Source organism: Notolabrus celidotus, chromosome 2 (assembly GCF_009762535.1).
Source record: "Notolabrus celidotus isolate fNotCel1 chromosome 2, fNotCel1.pri, whole genome shotgun sequence".
NCBI lineage: Eukaryota > Metazoa > Chordata > Actinopteri > Labriformes > Labridae > Notolabrus > Notolabrus celidotus.
Genome location: NC_048273.1, coordinates 21480612 through 21497516, shown reverse-complemented (window position 1 = coordinate 21497516; position 16905 = coordinate 21480612). Strand labels below are relative to the sequence as shown.

Here is a 16905-nt window from a genome sequence, read left to right as displayed (position 1 = left end):
CCTATTGTGTCCTCGGCCTATTGTGAACAGCATTAACTATGGCTCCCGCTAACTTGCTCTTGTGCTCTGTGGCTGACCAGGGGCCAGAGAGCAGTGTGATGCCCAGCGGGAGTGCCCTCTTCGTGGGCAGGAGGGGAGACCTCTACAGGTGCCTGAGCCTTTCTCTTAGCAACACCCTGCTGCTCAAAATTTGTTGTCCCCCTGTGGGTGTCTTTCTGAGTGTGTCAGCTGTGAGGCCCCTGATGGGAGATATGTTGATTTGATAACTCGATTGGGCTCCAGGATAGATGACACGGTGGCAAAGAGAAAGTCTGCAGCTCCCGGGGAGGTTATGACTCCTCTCCTTAACCTCTCCTCGGGAGACCTGCCTTCTGCACAAGCCAGGCATGTGGCTGCAGAAAGCCTTTACTGAGCCTCCGGTAATCAGTCTCCCAGGCACAAAAGTGCAGTTCACAAACGAAGCAAAGAATGATGATCCTTTAATAATCTAAGTATAGATGCATGGTAAGGCTAGAAGACTTAAGATAAAAGAAAATGCATTAATTAAGAGCAATGAATGTGAAAGATCCTTGTTTTGTGGGTTTATTTCAGAGTTTTTATCCAAGCTGGCTTCTACTTTGTGCACCCTTTTTCCACTAATTGGCCAGAAACCATTTGCCAATTAACTCTAAAATTGGAGGCTGATTGCCCTAAATTGGCTCTAGATATCAACGTACAGCTTAAGGTGGAGTTGAGAAAAAAGTTATGGACTTTGTAAATTGGTAATTAATTTTAAGCCATCAAAGCATGGCTATTTTAGTCGCTTCGGGAGGGATATGAATGAATCCCAGGTAGTCAGACTGGTATTATCAAGTAAGACTCTAATGCATTCCCACCTCCTCCCCTCTTATGGAATAATCTCAGCTCACCGGTGTCAGGCAGGGCTGCATCATAAACTCTTTTTACCCGGTGGTTTAGTTTGAGACTCAAGGTGGATTTAAAATCAAAAGGGCTGCCCTCCCTTGACAAGGCTGCTTAAAGCTCAGTCATATCTGCGCAGGTGTAACAGGGTCAATCAGTAATCACTTGAGAGTTAATTAGAGATAAAGTGTATGTTAATAAAAAGGCATCCCTTCTTTCACAAATTCCAACACATCCAACTTGTACACAGTCTGTTTGCCACTAGCAAAATACTGAACTTCACTGACTTTGTGTAGAAAAATGCTGGACTTTTGGCCAATCAAGAATCAAGTCTTAACATCCCAAGATTACGCACAAAGCCTACACAGAGCAGGGCTTCATTCTAAAACAATTCTTTTAAGTGACCTCAGTATAATTTAAGACAATTGTTTGGGCTGTAAAAATCTATTAATCTGAATTGATCCAACGATTGGTTGACGATCAATTATCTAATCAAACTGGTGGAACATCAATATACATCATGCACTTTAAGAAATGCTTCTATTTGAAATTCCCACTGCTCGCCTGTTTCAGTGTTTCCACTCATGTGTGCCCGCACATTATACTAAACGTTTAAACAATGCTAGCAACCAGCAGACAATAACAAGCAGATGAAGAGGATGAAGAAGTTGTACACTCTCCTCTCATGAGTAAAGCAGCTGTGTGGAAATATGTTGGATTTGAGAGAAAAGACAGATCAATAGACACAAATTGTGCAAACATGCAATATGCTAGAAGCTAAAAAAAATGTCATTATTTGGTGAAATAAACACAACAAACCTGGCTAGGTCCCTGAAAAAGAAACACTCCATCCCATGCTTATGTTAGCATTACAGGTGATGCTGCCTGCTCAACATGTCTGACTGAAATGTTCCATAAAAGCTCAACCACAACTCCACAAGAGTGAGTTTCACAACTGTCATTTCATGTAATATCTGTGAAGACATGAGGCCTTGTAGTGTTGTCAAAAAATATGTATTGTAGGAGCTATTCAATACTCTGAAGCCAAAATACTCTGTTCCATCAAGACTAATTTCCTGGTTGTTTAAATGGCAATTTAAACGCCAAGATTTGCAGAGTGTGACTAACATTAGCATAGCTAGCACCACCAGCCTTCAGTCCTCCAACACAGGTATGTGTTTACATGCACATACCTGTGCTGGTGACACTTTGCTCAGGTCAGGAGGTTATTTGCCACTTTACCCAGACATAGACTACATACTACTTTATCTCCATTTTCCAGATCAAAACACTGACAAACCGTGCCATGCTGCAAGATGCCATCTGTCATATGTACTTGTTTACATCCAAATAGTAGAGCATCTCAGCATTATGGCAGGAGCCATCACTGAGCTTCAGCTGGATAGACTAAACAGCCAATCAATTATCAGACAAAGAGTCAACGGGTGGTCAGTTTGAAGTTTTTCAATAAGGAGTGGATTTCTGTAAAGGTTCTCAGTCATCCAGGTCATGGTAATCCAAAGCTTGATCCGTAAGGCAATTTCTACCAGTCCAATTGCCCTATGGATCAAGATTTGAATAAGGAGTGGATGTTAGTCCTTGCCTACTTCACAGTGGAACAGAGGGGCGTGAAAGCACTGTTCAAATAAAACATCACGTTATCCAAAAAAATAGTATTACATTATATGGAAGTTTAAGATAGCTCAGCTAGAAGCCCCCAAACCAACAAACCAACAAACAGGGAATTTTACACTGCTTTGTTGAGTGTATAACTTCTTTACTGTTTTTAACTACCAGTTTTTTTTACATTTTAGAGGGATGAGACTACTGTGAATAAGTTGACTTTCTTAAGAAGTTCAGCTTCTATCAAATGTTTATCTTTAAAAATGACTGATTCCTCATAACAGTCATGGTAATCAGTGAAAGCTAACAGTATTACTTCGAGTATAAACCATAAACACTCAGGTTTGGAAGATCATTACATGGCAAGAGTGCTCTCCAGCTGTCCTCACAGATGCACATAAAGGACACACACACACACACACACACACACACACACACACACACACACACACACACACACACACACACACACACACACACACACACACACACACACACACACACACACACACACACACACACACACACACACCATCCCACAATGCCTCTGCTCAGCTACACAAAGCCAGGCAGCGGCTCAGACAGGATGTAGCACATGTGTATCATATTAGGCAGGCCTTCCCAGCCAGCAGGCCCAAAGGTGATATGAGATCCACAGCTGGCTGACTCCCTCTGTCTCATCTGAGCTGCTGCCCGGCCTCCAGCCCTCTCAGACTGATATTTCACACATCCCTCCACCCGTCTCGCAGTCCCAGTCACAGGTGGGAATGCCTTCACACAGAGCAACAACAAGAGAGTCTCTTGTAATGACTACGTGTGTTTTTTCCCCCACAGAGCGAGCTCAGACAGTGGAAGTCATTCAGCGGGCCCCTCCGGGTCACGCCTAGGATGTGGAGAAGCTGACCCGACATGGCCCACATCAAAGCCCAGATGGACACGAACAGGAGCAGGAGAGTTCAGGTGAATGTAGGAATAGTGAGCAGCTCTGTGTTTATCTGTGACAGGAGAGACGCAGGAGAATGTCGCTGAATGCCAGCTCGTCACCCCTGAGCAACTGCAGGAAGTAGCAGCACGATGCTTGCCATCTGTCCACATGTAGAGGATCATGGGAAGAAGCACTGAGCTATAATATTCTTGTGAACTATGAGAATGTTTTTGTAAACATGACCCCCTGAAATACCATAGTGATATCTCACAGGTTAGCTTGAAATACTAGACTTCTGTGTTGGACACCCGTCAGAAAACAGAATCAGTAATAAGGATATAGAGGGCGGAAACAAATCATTCATACATTTCTGTTAAACACACATTAAGACATCAATGTCTCTAAATGTGTCTCTCAGTTTTAGTATGATAAAGATGTTGCAGTTAACAAGACCAAGGGATGATTCATGCCGTTCTCAAGTAATTAGAGGCGTCTGCTTGTGGAGATAGTGGCTGCCTCATAGAAAACAGAAAAAAACCCAAAAGGTATTGATTTTTGACTCTGACCCCGTGCCCTGAATGGAGCCAAGAATCAGACAATGACCGGTTAATGTGTTATTGTTATCAGAGGTCACAGATGTAACTGTGAGAGGTTAGTAAGGGACCCTGTTGCCCTGAAGAGGTCAAGAGTGTAGATCTAGAAATTCCCTCAAAACTAGACTCAAATTTACACACTTCTCTCCCTTTGACAAAATAAAGCTGGACACCTGATTTACAGTACCAAAATAGACTTTGTCCAGTAAATAGTCCCGTAACAAAGTAACATGTAGGATATAAGTTTAACATCAAATCTGGTATATTTATGGACTAAACAACAGCTTTGTGCAGTGAAGCCAAAACCTTGAGAGCTCCCCCTCATGGCTTCTGGCAGTAATGCTAGCTAACCCTCCCTCCTCTATTTAAAAAGACAGAACAAACTTGAAAAGTGATATACACTTCAAATACATTTTTCTAAAACATGTCCTCATTGTGATGATTTGTGTGCATGTGTTCATTTTTTTCCCAGCAGTTAAGTATTGGTTTGTTATTTGATGGTTAAAAAAAAAGGGTGTGTGATGTCATGATTAACAGCTCTGTTGGCAAATGCGGCTTCTGCAGCGTTAATACCAGATTAGTAGAGTAGAGGAGGAGCAGCGAGGGACAACGCCACAAACGCTAACACAAGAGTTATTGAACTTTCTAGAACTGTGAGTGTCCGCTTCAGGTCAACAGAAGAATCTGTTTTGCTGTACTGACCTGAGGGATGTTTGCTGTTTTACAATGAGTCAAATGTGCTTTGATTAGCAGAAGAGGTCTGACGTCAGTCCCAGGGCTCCACCAGTGCAAGTCTTGGCTAATAAATTACGTCAACAGGATGATATGTAAAGCCCCTTTGAAGCAATATCTTAGTTAATTTTTTTCATGGACGGAGAAAGAGATGCATCGTCGATAGTATACAAATAGAGTTTGTCATATCAGTTATAGCAAAACAGCTACTTTGGAACTATAGTGATAATATAATCACTACAAAGAAGCAGCAAAGCCTAAAGAATGAACTCTTAGAACTGTAAAAAGGCACGCTGTTTGATGGTGGACAGTGGAATGGCAAACAGAAATACATCCAGCTTTAGCTTCAGTGCAGATTGGCGCCCTCGGCACATGCTGCTTGGCGTATAGACCGAGCTGTGATGCATTAATGAGAACAGTATGAGAGGCATTCTCGCCACCCTCCTACTCCTCACTCGAACACTCGCTGTCGTTTTCACACACACTCACACTCACCACACTTCAGCTTGTGGTGTCGTGAGTGACGCAGGGAGGGATGTCATCAATTAACTGTGGTCTTTTACAGATGAGATGACTCAAAATATTGTTTTCTTGCATATTTCCCCCCAAAAAAGAGCAGTGTCAAAATGGATACATTTCAGATCCAAAGGCAAGGGAAAAAAGGAAACAAACTCAAGGCTGCCTTTAACACTTTATAAACCATGACAGGGATCTAATACTGCATAGACAAGATGACGATCAACACTCATTATCACCATGGGACTTATTCATTTCATCACTACAGCTACAACAGGAGTGAAACTGGTTTTCTGCTTTAAAAAAAAAAAAGACTTTGAACATTAGATATTGATATTTAAAAGTTAACGTGTGTTTACAAGAACAGCTTTTTGTTATAACTCGAAATAATCAGCAGAGAAACTACCTTTAAATGCAACAAACCCCCCCATGCTGATAACTCCCGTACAGTAGGATAGGGTTAACTGCGGTCACCGTGGTTCACATTTATAACATTGATATTAAATTTAAAGAATGGCCATGAAAGTATTCTTTTTTTATTTCTTCCCCTAAAAGGCACCTAAGTCTTTGTGTGGAATGCAGATGTCTTACTACATGCACTTATCCTGCTGTTCTGGCCAATTCTGTTTGAAAGGGTAAGCAAATTAGAATATTTCATTTCGTATAACATCTTAAATCTGCTGCAGTGACTTTTAATGTCAATCAATCAAGCATTATCTATAGAGCAATTTTCATACAAATCAAATGCAATTCAACATGTTTTACAGGATTTAATTGTTTTATTAAATTAAAAATTAAATAAAAACATTTATAAATTAAATAATGACTAAACATGAAACGGAAATGGATTTAGAAGTAGAAACTAATGCACACCAATTGCAATATATATATATATATATAATTTAAAATAGGGAAATAGTTAAGAATAAGTAAATCAAAGATAAAACATAAATAGTTAAGACAATGAAAAAGGCAAAGATAAAAGTTTAAGATCGATAAAAAATCAAAATATAGCAGTACAAATTAGTAGTTATATAATAAAAATTGCTAAAACAATAGAATATTAAAATCATGGGCCAAATGACCCTTCTAAAAATATTGATTTCAAGTAATATATCATCCTAATCACAACAAAACTTATATTAAACATTAGGAAGACCAATCAGCCACCTCCTAACATCCCTCCTGCTACAACAACAAAAAGTAGAGAGGGATTGTGCCCTTGACTCCATCAGTTAAAACAATAACACTTTTTTGTATTATTTGTTACGCATTCATTTCTGGACATGTACAATTTGCCAGTCAGTGTTTTGGATGACTTCATCACCTTTCATCTTTCAGTAATGAGTTATTATTTTAGCAAGTACTTAACAGACGTCAACACTGATGACTAGGTCCGACTCATTATATCCTCTTGTCATAAGCACGTGAAAGTGTAACAACCACACTGAGAAGTAATCGATTTAAAAGTTCTCTATTCAGCTTCTGGCCATACCACCCTGAACACGTCCTGAAAAATCCTCAATTCAGAAACCAATACCTGTACGTCCAACCTGTACATCCAAATGCGGTTACCTAAGTCTCTTTCCACAATGATGAACACACAAGGGTTTGACATCAACTCATACCATAAAACAGCTCATTTACAAGAAAGGTTTTGTTAGGAAAATACAGTTTGTCAAGGGGCATCAGTTATTCCAGTCTTTTTCAAATACATAAACACACACATGTAGGCCAAGGAAAGAAAGGGACAATCCCACCCTATGCTGAAGCCAATTGTACTTCAGGCACGCACATCACAGTGTGAAACTGAGCGGTTTTCCAACAATCAGTGTAATGTGTGTAGCACAGCAACAGTCCCTGTGAGAGTCAAATGCACAGCCAAAACTTAACCATCTTCTTCCCTTGCCATGTTCCCATAATGACTCCTGTTATTAATGAGAGCAGAGAGAGACATTTCAAAGCTCTATAAAGGAATTAAGCTCTTCATATCATCTATCAAAGACATTTCAGAAGTGGGCTGGCTCTTATTTAATGTTCACATGGAACATGGAAGACCTAATCACAGACAGACAATAACATATTTCTCCCTGCTGCCGCTTTAAAGGAACCCCAAAAAAGGCCTGAATCTCTACCCCCCCCCCCCCAAAAAAAAAAAAAACAATACAAGAAGCAGAGTGTGCAACATTACAGGCTGTAGAATCAAAGAGCAACGTTTCTGTTCATTACTACAAAGAAAAACAAAAGTACAAGCATTTCAATTTAGCTTCAAAGAACACTGATCAATGACTGAATTCCAGTCTGAGCAGATAAAATTGTTTTCTTCAGCAGAGGAACGGCTTTTCTGTGGGCGCATCCCAAATGAGGGGGTCAGACAAGTTAGGGCCTGTCCTAAAACGGACACATGTTCTCCATTGTCAAGCTGACTTCTTTCCCAGCCAGGAGATCAATGCGACCTGTCAGAAGTCACCCACTTGCTGTCAGGGCTCAGAGTGATGCTTTGGGGGGGGGGGGGGGAGCTGGGGGTTATAAGGGCTGGGGGAGGACAGCAAATTATGTAGAGGAATCTCACAGGGCTGTCTGCATTTTTGCATTTTAATTTCAGAGGAGGTGGGGGGTAATGGTTAAGAATCGGGGCCCTCTGGGGGAGGCTGGTAGCATCCTGCATGTAGCACAAAGTGGGGACAGATGAGCGCTGACAGATGTGTCGGATACTGTATGTTAGCTCTGCTGCTTGTTGGCATTCAGTGTATAAAAAGAGTGGAAAATGTAGACTTTTGGCAATTTCTATGAGTTTTAAACTAATCCCAACACGATGGACAACAAGAGGACATTTAAAGTCACTGACACTCTTTACAGATCAACGTCTGCTGGAGATTTTGGTCAATTAGTCAAACAAAACAATGAAAATTCCTGCTTATTGTAATTGTAAGTGCTGTGACACATCATCACTCATCAATCAATCAATTTATCCATTTTCATTAATACAGCTCCAAATCCCAACAAAAGTTATTTCACGACACTGACAGAACAGGTTCAGTCTTTATAATGTTATTTACAGAGGCCCTGGCATAATCCACCATGTACAAACACATGCAAAGCTTTCTTTGTACAAGGTAGAAACCTCAGATAGAACAAGACTCATTTGCAGACAGCCATCTCTTTTTAATAGGCGGATACCTCAAGCAGAAAACAGTCTTTTTTGGTTGTGTATTGGGTTCAATACTGTCACCAGTGTCACATTCTGCCATGACAAGATTGCTATACCTTCATCACTGGTTTAACACATTTTTTTATTTTTATCTATGACTTCAATGGACACACAACAGAGATTTACTTCCTCAACTGAATCGTGGCCTTTTGCTTGTTCCACTCTGACAAGTAAGATTGGAGCCACGCCTCCTCCTCAAAGCAGGTGTCAGTGTTTACAATGGAAGTGAATTGAGGCACGGTAATCAGGTAAGCTTGTGCTCCATTCTTGGCGATTTTAATGTTGGCATGTAACAGGGCTGCAGGGATTTGCATCTCCGTTTCAACTGATGACTTGGTTGTCTTGAGATGATTAAAGGCGCTAGTCAAAGTAGCCTGTACCTGTAGCATTACTCCTGATCATAGACTCTATAAATACTGGACGTAGTAACCATGACGTTAGCCAACTGTTCCTGAGCGCTGTTTTGAAGCCAATCGACGGCGGCCACCATATTGGAAATGCGGAACTCAACCAGGCATAGTGTGACGTAAAGGGGTGGAGCTTGAGTCTCCTAGCCAACAGCTATGTATTCCTGTCTGGGAGTCAAGTCAGTCATGTCCTTATTTGGACAAAATAATCTTAATATCTTCTGAGCCATGGTGTTAGAAAAAATGAACGACGTGGAGCCAAGCCGTTTTTTGAGCCAGGCTGTAAACATGTTTATTAATGCTGCAAAGATCGCCTTTTTTGAATTGGTGTCTATGTGGTTTCTGGCGTTTCTGCAACCAGCCTCAAGCGGATCCTCGATGAATTGCAGTTTATAACACTTCTGCATGGGCTTCATGGTTTGAGACCGGAGGTTGCCGCTTGCTCCTGATGCCAATTGTAGCTCTGCTTTAGCTCAATTAATTAAAGTTTCATCAAAACATCAAACATGTTTTTATGAAAGCATCTTTCTGTGCTCTTATGCATAAGCATGAGTTGACTGGGGCATCCCAAAGTTGTTTGAGTGAGGGAGGCAATCATATTAAGTGAGTATGCTTGATTCCTCTCCATTTTGTAGTGGATAGAATACATGGATAGAATACCATAACTGCAAAAAGAAAACAAAATACTGTGATATAAGTTTAGGATCATATCGCCAACCTCCTGTTGACAGCCATCTGCCAGGATGATTAAAACTTGATTGTCAGTGAAGTAATGGTCAGTTTAAGGTCAGTAGTGTTTACTCCAACTGTGAACAGCTTGGCTGTCAATCATTCCGACCCTGATCTAGTGTCCATATGTGATTCAGTCAGTGCTCTGGTCTTGCAGGTCTGACGGACAGCTGCCCCACCTTGAGCCTGTGTCACAGCACCTGCTTTGTCTGTCTGCTATGCTGACACGTGTCCCTCTTTGTGGCCTCACGCAGCTCCCCACTGTCAGAGCTGAGTGAGGCCCCTTCAGGCAAACATATCCAGCGTTTTCAGCAAGGGTGCTGAACAGGCTGCTGAATGACCGGTTGGGCGTATGTAAGGAGGAGTGGGATGGGATGGTTGATGAAGGACGGATGCGGTTTGAGATGACGAGTTGAGTAGAGTTTGTGGAAAGGTCAAAAAGTAGGATGATGCCTTGGACATGGGCCTGGAAGAACACAGGGCGATATACAGGTAAACAACTGAATGTTGACTTCCACAGCATGCAAAGAGTGGGTGGGATGGGTGGGGCGAACTAGATAAGCAGGACAGCTAATCATCTGTCAGCTTTTACAGCCCGTAACAGATGAGCACAGCGGTAGCAGGGAGGAGGCAGGTAGGGCGGAAGGGATTGATTGGTGTCTAGAGGGGGCAGTGGGCGGGCAACTGTCAGTCATCTAGTGTCGCCCGGCCTGGGGCGCACCTGTGCACCTTTGCGTGGGGTTGAATGACCCCTTGAATGGGAGGTCTGTGCGGGGCTGTTTGATGAGTAAAGCTGGACGGGGATGTTGTTCTGCATATAAAAGGGTCATCAGCTCACTAAAGATCACCTGAGAGATAGCAGAGCAGGTCAGCCAATCAAAGGCATTGTTGTGACCTCATGAATTTCATGGCACTTCCAAAATTAGCTTTTAAGATACCAGCTATTAACAGTGAGGGGCAACACCTTTGATTAGGTGAAACACAAAGAGACTGTAAATTGTTTAACTAAGGGCACTTTGACCTTATATGACAGACAAGGGGCTTTTTATTCCCATCTTTAAAATAATCTTGTATAGGTGTGAGGGGTGTTGTTTGTTTAGTTTACGATATGCATTTGCAACGCCACTTTAAATGGAGTCCTCCAAAATGCTCAGAATAATGAAACTTCTCAGCTGCCAAGTAGGCTGACACATTAGAGATGTCATGTTTATGTCCCATCATTAAAAGAGTATGATATTTCTTCAGAGTAAAATCTGTACATTTTAACAAAAGATAGCAACTTATCATCTCATATTTAAAGAAGTCTCACATCTCTGGACCCAAACTATTATTATCATTATTATTTATTTAGGTATTTGTTAAATTTATTGATTATCTATGTATGTATGTATTTATTTATTTTTCCCTTTCTTTATTTTTTTCTCTCTATCTATCTATCTATCTATCTATCTATCTATCTATCTATCTATCTATCTATCTATCTATCTATCTGTCTATCTATCTGTCTATCTGTCTTTCTGACAGTTTTGGATGACTGTTGGAAAGATTGGGGGGCATGTAAAAGGACGATGGAAAACAGACTTGTATATTCTACATCTATTTGTTATGTTAATGTGTTCTAATAAAAAAAACATTGAAAGTTTATTTTGAGATATTTGAGTACACGACTCCATGAATTCACATCATTCACTCTGTACACATTATATGTCAATCTCAGACACTGTAGTCTTTCACTCCCTGCCTTGTCGGTGTTTTCATAGGATGGACAAACTTTCTCATGCTAAACAAGGAACTCATTCATTGACCACTGGCACGGCTGAACAACTGTACAACAGGAGTAGGTGTGGGAACATGAACCATCTATCCTGTCCACATCTGCAGCACTTCCTCCCCCACACACGAGGCAGCTGTCGTACAGTAAACTGTGCCGTGCGGCTCCCTCCTCTGTCTGAGCACTTTCCCCCATTGTTAGGATGAAAAGCGCCGCAGCGGTGGTGGCCCCGGTCCTCAGGAGCAATGCCTGGCTGGAGCTTATTTTGGTTGGGCTTGCCAAATAAACACACCGGGACCTCGCAGCCGCAGCTGTGGGCCTCTCCCTGGTTGACCTCCTCTCCTGTGACTCCTCCACTAACAGTGAGAAAGAGAGAGAAAAACAAGCGAGGGAGAAAGAGACAACTCGCCCGAGCCAAATCCTGCAGAGGTTAGAAGGGCCAAATGCTGCTTATTATCAGAGTAAGGTCTTTCCCACGCCTGCAGGCCTCGTGTGTGCAGCCGGCGGCGCGCCTGCCTGCCAGAAAGTGTTTAGCTAACTCATCTACAGTCATCCTCCCACCAAAAGAGAGGGGGGTGAGGTTTGGTTTCTCACTGCTGGACACAGAGGAAGGTTTATTCAGCAAGTTTTGAGCAAAGACCGAGAGGTTTAAAACCAGGGGGGTGAATGGAATGCACAACGCCTTTCTTCTTTCAACCTTCTGCTCTCAGAAAGGATGAGAGTGTGAATTTGGAGTTTGACAGCTGAGTAAATTGGACTAATGGGCTGAGCATGCTGAGATGAAGGTCACATTGTGCCTGTTCGTACAGCCCCACTTATGGGAATAAGGCTGGAAACTGCTGCCTTGCTGCAAGAAACTTGGGGGCATGCTGTTGAGAAAATACGCCCACATGTTGGCATCAAAATTTCATTGCGAGATTATCTTACACCAACATATCCCAGAGCTGAAGTGTTTTCAAGAAGGAAGAAAAATTGGCATTGATATAAAGTCCAGAAATGCAGCTATCTAGACTTAAATCAACCTGTCTTGCCAGAATGTATTTTATTTAGATTTATTCGATGACTGAAAACTCCAGAACCAGAGATAAATGGCTTGGAAAGCATTTTGATGTCAGAATAAAGAGAGATTTGAACTTCTATTTTTGTTTGGACAATGCACAAATAATTTGCTTGTACAGATATGGCTAATCAGACTGCAACAAACAAGTAAGTGGACCTTGAATCAGACCGTTTCTGTATTTATATGCAACATGTTCTGGTGTTTACATAAATTATATTTTTAATTGATTTTATATACATTTAGAATAATAACGTACAATTAAAATAGTGCCATTTGTGTCTCAATACATCAAAATATATATAAATATATTATTAATTTAAATAGAAACCGCTGATGTGTAAGTTTAAAATCCTCACACACCCACGAAGCCATACACCCACACAGCACACCCACACAAACCCTCTGAATTCCTCCTACATACAAACCACACACACCCTCCACATCCTACAGTATCCATCCACTGACACAAACACCAACACACACATCCATCACAACTAATGAATGCCCAATCACCCACCCAGCAACTCCCACACGCACAAACAAACAAACACACGCCGACTCACTCCCCAACATATACAACAGCCGCCCTTACCCTCCTACACACAACAGGGAGGAGCTCACACACTCTTTACCCCCTGCCTTGCTCTATTTGCACCGTCAGCCTGATGCAGAGCTGAGTCAGCAATCAGCTATTGGTGTGTGTGTGTGTGTGTGTGTGTGTGTGTGTGTGTGTGTGTGTGTGTGTGTGTGTGTGTGTGTGTGTGTGTGTGTGAGCCTTCAGCCTCTCCAGGAGCTCTGAGGACTCTAGAGGGGACAGATGGGCAGAGAGAGAGAGCTCCTGGGCAGGTAGTCATCCCCAGAATGCGGGGGCGTCTTCATGGGGGTCTTGCTATGGGCTGAATGGCCTTTAAATGCCCCCCACCCCCCTCCCGCCCACACCCACACCCACGGAGAGCATCTAAAAGGGGGGCTATTGTCCCTAAAAACTCAGCCTCCTTCCCTCCTCCCGCTCTTTATGCTGAGTGGGTGCATCACGGGGAGATCACCGCCCACAAACACACCTGCAGGAATGCACAGGGATGAATATTCTGCGTGTCAGCTAATGGAGCGGCATCTGTTCTGTGGAGACACACAGCCTTCCTCAGTGCATATGAATGACATCGCTCACAGTTTCTCAGTGAATTAATCAGATTTTAGTAGTGCTTTTTGCAGCAATAGCAACATCTTGTGTGCTGAGTACCTGTCATATCCATATCCTGCTCTACAACTGTCCCCTGAGCTGCTTTTAATTAAGGCAAGACTGTCCTCCTTTCAGCTGAGCGTGGCCTCATGGAGTGGCAAAAGAAAAATAGTGAAACCAGAATTAAAAATGGTTCACAGAGAGTCAGAAGCTTTGGAGAAAGTTAACACTGGGCATTAATCTCAAGTCCCTTAGTCTGTCAGCGCCACCACAGAGCCACGTCAAAAATTACATAGCAGTTCCAGCTAGAGGGCAATTACAGAGTGGGGTCCATGAGTGACGCCTGTGTAGGACTGGCTGGCACTTTCCTCAGTGACATTTGCAGAGGTACTTAAAATTTACAGCACAGGGTTCATTTTCAGATGAGTCCAAGAGTTCCCAAGGCCCTTTTCTGTGTTTTCTAAGTCATAATTACATAAAATATAATCCTTCAGGCCTAAATTGCACAATAATAGCTGTGGTTGTACCCAACCAATAAGCAATAGACTCAGAGAGGAAGAGAAGCAGCAGGAGGGCTGAGAAATTGAGAGAAATCATTCCCAGAGAGATAAAGGTTGTGTTTTGCCAGGGACTCTGTCTGGGCTTGATGGCAGGCTGATGGCACCGTGTCAGTGTCATTACGTGGGTGTGTGTGTCAGGAGAGGTTTCAGCCCAGACGGACGTGACACACACATTCAAACGCTCGTCAGGAGGCCACCCACGCCTGACACGGGGCGAGAGTGCAGGCCCTGACACACGGAGCGTGGTGAGGTGACAAGTTCGTCAAGAGACGGATCAGAGCCTTGCCACATGTCAGTCACCAGTTCTTGCACTCCCGTCTCTCTCTCTCTCTCTCCTCTCTACTCTCTCTCTCTCTCTCTCTCCTCTCTCTCTCTCTCTCTCTCTCTCTTATCTCCCCCAAGCCCCTTTGTCTCCTCCCTCCTATCATCATCATCATGTGAAATGTGAACTGATCACTTGCGTTTTCAGATCTGCACAGTGTGTCTTCAGCTGAACTGTAAAATGGCACAAATATCTACAGTCAAACAACAAAATATCAGACCTCCTTGGAGTATAATTTTCTCCATTTCATATATTGTTACATGACTGAGTAAATCTAATTGTTCATGTTTATCAACTTCAAACAAAGCCCAAATGTCTTGGCAGTGCCAGCAGGTTATAATGCCAAGCGTTAGTAATTTGTTCCCCTTAAAGACTGCTCTATTTGTCAGTACCAACAACTGCGGACTGACAAACCTCCCTTAGAATGTTCCATGTGGTTTCTTGGGTTGTAGAAGACCTCATGCAAATACTTAATCACCTCACTTTACTGTTTGTCCCAACTGGCAAAGTAACAAAAGGCACACTTAGGCAGGAGTCTTAAACAAGCTGAGGAGGGTAGGAGGCTTCCAGAAATAAACCAGAGCGTGCAGTAAAATCACAGCTGAGGGAGGGTCAAGTGTGCCGGATTTCAAAGGAAACCCATAAAAAGACACAATCTGGTTTTCACATTTCCACACAAGAGGCAAACGTGGCTGAGATATCATGCCACCACCGTTTCCAGAAGGGGGGGAGCTATCGCCAGCACTTACTGTAACTCAATCTGTGTTCATGCGTGGGGATTTATGGCTGCTGTAAAATCAGCGGTCCTCAATCCTGGGCCAATGAAACCAAAATAATGAAGGATTCTTTCCGACTAGTCACTATAGCAGCAGATTTTTGCTGATTTCATATCTCTGAAGGGAGAAAACAGAGCAAACATTGGTTGATATGGAAACCTGCATTACATACGGGTTTTGACAGCAATATTCTGGTGACATTTCATATCAGAAGTATAATTTCCCCTATAACAGCAACCATCTATGTGATCAGATCGTCATCTCAAGGTCTGAGAACACTGCCCACCATAGTCCAGTGCTCGAACGCTTGCTATACATCTCCCTGTTCATCTATGAAACCTCAGATCCTGAAGCAACACAGCAAACAGGATAATCCCTTGTCAACATGTAGCTGATCCTGGGATTGGGCTGCCCCCGGGCCCTGATCTCCCCTCTGCCTCCCACCTTCCCTTCATCACCGGTCCCTCAGGCCGACATGGGCTCTGACAAAGCCCTAATCCATCACCTCCTGTCAGGAAGGCCGCACCGAAACACCCCCCCTCTCATGTGCCGGCATTTGCCTAATCCACTGGGCCAGGGCTCCATGAGAAAGGAGCACCCACATGGCTTCACCCCGGTTCTGTTTGCTCGTCCCATCTGAGTCAACACACTCCAGAGAGGGCCGAACACCACAGAGAAAGATAGGCACGCCATGAAGTCCCTCGAACTATACTGAACTGTCCATGGCACCTATCAACAGAGAGGAGGCTTTACCTTGGGTGGTGTGCAGTGTGACAGTCTAGCAGGCCTCTGGTGTGCTAATGTAATCCCAGGAGCAAACACAGATCTCCTTCTGAAGGGTGGTGTCTACTGTAGATGGATGCATCAAGGGGAGAAGCACACTTTGATGATGCTTCACATCTGTGAAGAGAAAGCAAAGGCTAGCAAAGCAAAATGACATTAACTCTGACAAAGTTGTGTGTCAGCAACTGGATTAGCAAATAGCTAAAGGGGGTTCAAACTGAATTTACTCAATATAAGTACACAGAACTTTGCTACTGTTTGCCAGAAAACTTAGTATGAAAATTAAGTTTGTCTGCTCTCACACAAATCCCTAAAATAGCTTACAGGTTTGGAAAACGGTTTTATTTGAGCTGAAATGTAAACATGGATTCGTTTACACTTTCAGCTCAGCAGTTAGGAGCGTTTTGACTTCTTGCTGTATATAAGATAGATTTATGAACCGTTTTCTGTTACTAAAACGTCGTTTTGGTGTTTTAATCCTGACACATATTGATTTCTCCATATACACCTTTACCTGTAGCTGACGGCTCAACTTCTCGAGTCTCTCCTTCTCTTCATTCATAGTGTCAGTGACCAATCAGAGCCAACACTACCCTCTAGTGGTGGAGGTATGAACAGCATCTGCTGCACTGTTCTGCACTATGTTGCAGCAAAGTTACTTCTCAGTATTGTATATGAAAGTCGTGTTGTATAAAATGTATATTTTAACACATTGTATTTGCATTGAAAATATTAACCAACATGTGTTAGATATTATATAGGAATTTAAAGTGGTGGACAAAGTACACAGCTTCATAACTTAAATCAAAGTATAGAT

The 16905-nt window shown here is 42.7% G+C and overlaps 2 long non-coding RNA genes across 2 annotated transcripts in view; one reads left to right on the top strand and one right to left on the bottom strand.

Moving 5' to 3' along the window:
* Positions 1–16701, bottom strand: part of LOC117805822 — a 42429-nt gene extending 25728 nt beyond the window's left edge. The window contains exons 1-2 of the long non-coding RNA XR_004629529.1: positions 16603–16701; positions 16059–16205 (exon numbers count right to left, since the gene is read on the bottom strand). This is a non-coding gene — a long non-coding RNA (uncharacterized LOC117805822). The remainder of the gene's footprint in view (positions 1–16058; positions 16206–16602) is intronic.
* On the top strand, positions 8098–11278 carry LOC117805828. The gene is made up of 2 exons (XR_004629531.1): positions 8098–8748; positions 11161–11278. It is a non-coding gene; the product is annotated as an uncharacterized LOC117805828 (long non-coding RNA).
* Positions 16702–16905: the final 204 nt, after the last annotated feature.